The sequence below is a fragment of the Varroa destructor genome, unplaced genomic scaffold (genome assembly GCF_002443255.2).
Source record: "Varroa destructor unplaced genomic scaffold, Vdes_3.0 BEIS01000003.1, whole genome shotgun sequence".
Taxonomy (NCBI): Eukaryota; Metazoa; Arthropoda; class Arachnida; order Mesostigmata; family Varroidae; genus Varroa; species Varroa destructor.
Window position 1 is genome coordinate 795,948 of NW_019211456.1, and position 1,715 is coordinate 797,662.

The window sequence follows — 1,715 nt, forward strand, 5'->3', positions numbered from 1 at the left end:
TCGTTGGAACAGCGAGTGTCACGACAGACTGTCGAAAGCGCTGTAAATTTTGACTTTTTCCGTCTTGTGTTAGGGGCTGGTCGTCGCTGCATGCGAGTACAAACAGAAGTGGAGAAGATTCGCAGAAGTAGCACCAGAGGTGCAAGTTGGGACAAATCAAACATCAGGATCTATTTTTTGAGTCATTTAGTGGCTTTATGATTAGGTTAGTGCGTTGTTGTTGGTCCAGCAAGCGTACCAGGGCTTTTTTGTTTTTTTTTGGAGGTTAAGGGCAAATGCATTATGCAGACCGGACATCATCGTCTGTGCTTTGTCCGGTACTGTGGTACTCTCACCCACTAGGACCCCTTTATCAGCTTGGGCCATGGTTCGGGATATGTTTGATATTACTTCGAAACCATGACTTGCAGGAACGGTCATTTCATCATCCTTCCCTTTGAGCCGTTCCAGTCCATCCTCCATTCCGGCTTTCCTCTTGACCATAAACTCTGGGTCTCGAGGGGAACCGTACTCCCTGTACTTCCGCTAATTCCAGTTGTTGAGCATCGGGCCCATGATTGTTTCGGGTATGCCGTTCATCTATTTTCTTACGTCTCATCCTTTCTAGTTGTTCTTTTCTTTTCATAATATCATTAAAGAAAGCCGTAACTTTGGCCCAGTTCATCCTGTCCTTTGTCATCATATCCACCATCTTCTTAGTACTGTCCTTTGTTGTTACTTCTCTGTGTACCTGTTTGTCTCTGACCACACAGATGTCCACTGTCCATGACCAGACAAAACTTGGCGTACCAGGGCTGAGCGAGGTTAGGCGCCCCGACGTCGTCCCGATTGTGACGACGTTGGCCGTCTTTTTCGTAGTCGGCTACGAAAAGTTGAGCATAAAACGCTACCGACGACCGACAAAGATAGAGAAGCCAAGGAAGAGAAAAGCATCGAATTCGTTTGCCGGGCGGATTGTGCTGTCTTGCATGCAACAGTTGCGACCCCGAGGGAAGATTTTCTCAATCTGCGCTTTAAGTAAAGAGGCATACGCAGAAGTCCCTTATAATAAATGGTTTCCATCGAGCTTCCACTGATCTGGCGTTGCAAGAGCTTGTGTGGTAGGTCTTCTACACCCATCATGATTCTCGGACTCTAATTGATGTGGTTAGTTGGTAATAGTACAATACTAAGCATTAAAATTAAACTGGGAGAAAGGCTTCAAGAGGAGAGACTGGGTATTAATTGAAACGTCAAAAAAGAATTGGCTCCCCCCCTCCCCCCGTCCAGACCCCAGATCAGTATATTTTGAGCCAGAAAGCTACTTAAAAAAGATCTTCCAATCGATCACCGCTTTGCAGAATACAACTACTCTTCAGCTACTTTTGGTGTTAAGGGAAAATATAAGTTTATCCATGGAACAAAGGAAGTATTTCCATTAAGTGTCGTTCAGGCATTTTGTGGCGCTTCCTGCGTCTTTTCCTAGACCTAAGATCAGTGTCCTAAGACTTAAGACCATCAGGTTAAATGTATGCACCTGGAATGCCCCCACTACTTGCATAGATCCTAATAAAAAAAATTTCAGTCCAGCATAAATAAGTGAATAAACGATTCCTCAAGACGCCTTCGCCTAATGCGAAGTTTATAAGGTTTGTCTCTATTTGAACCTACATGGTGAGACAATAGGTAAAACGAACTACAGTAAACATGATTCTATTATATATATATATATATAT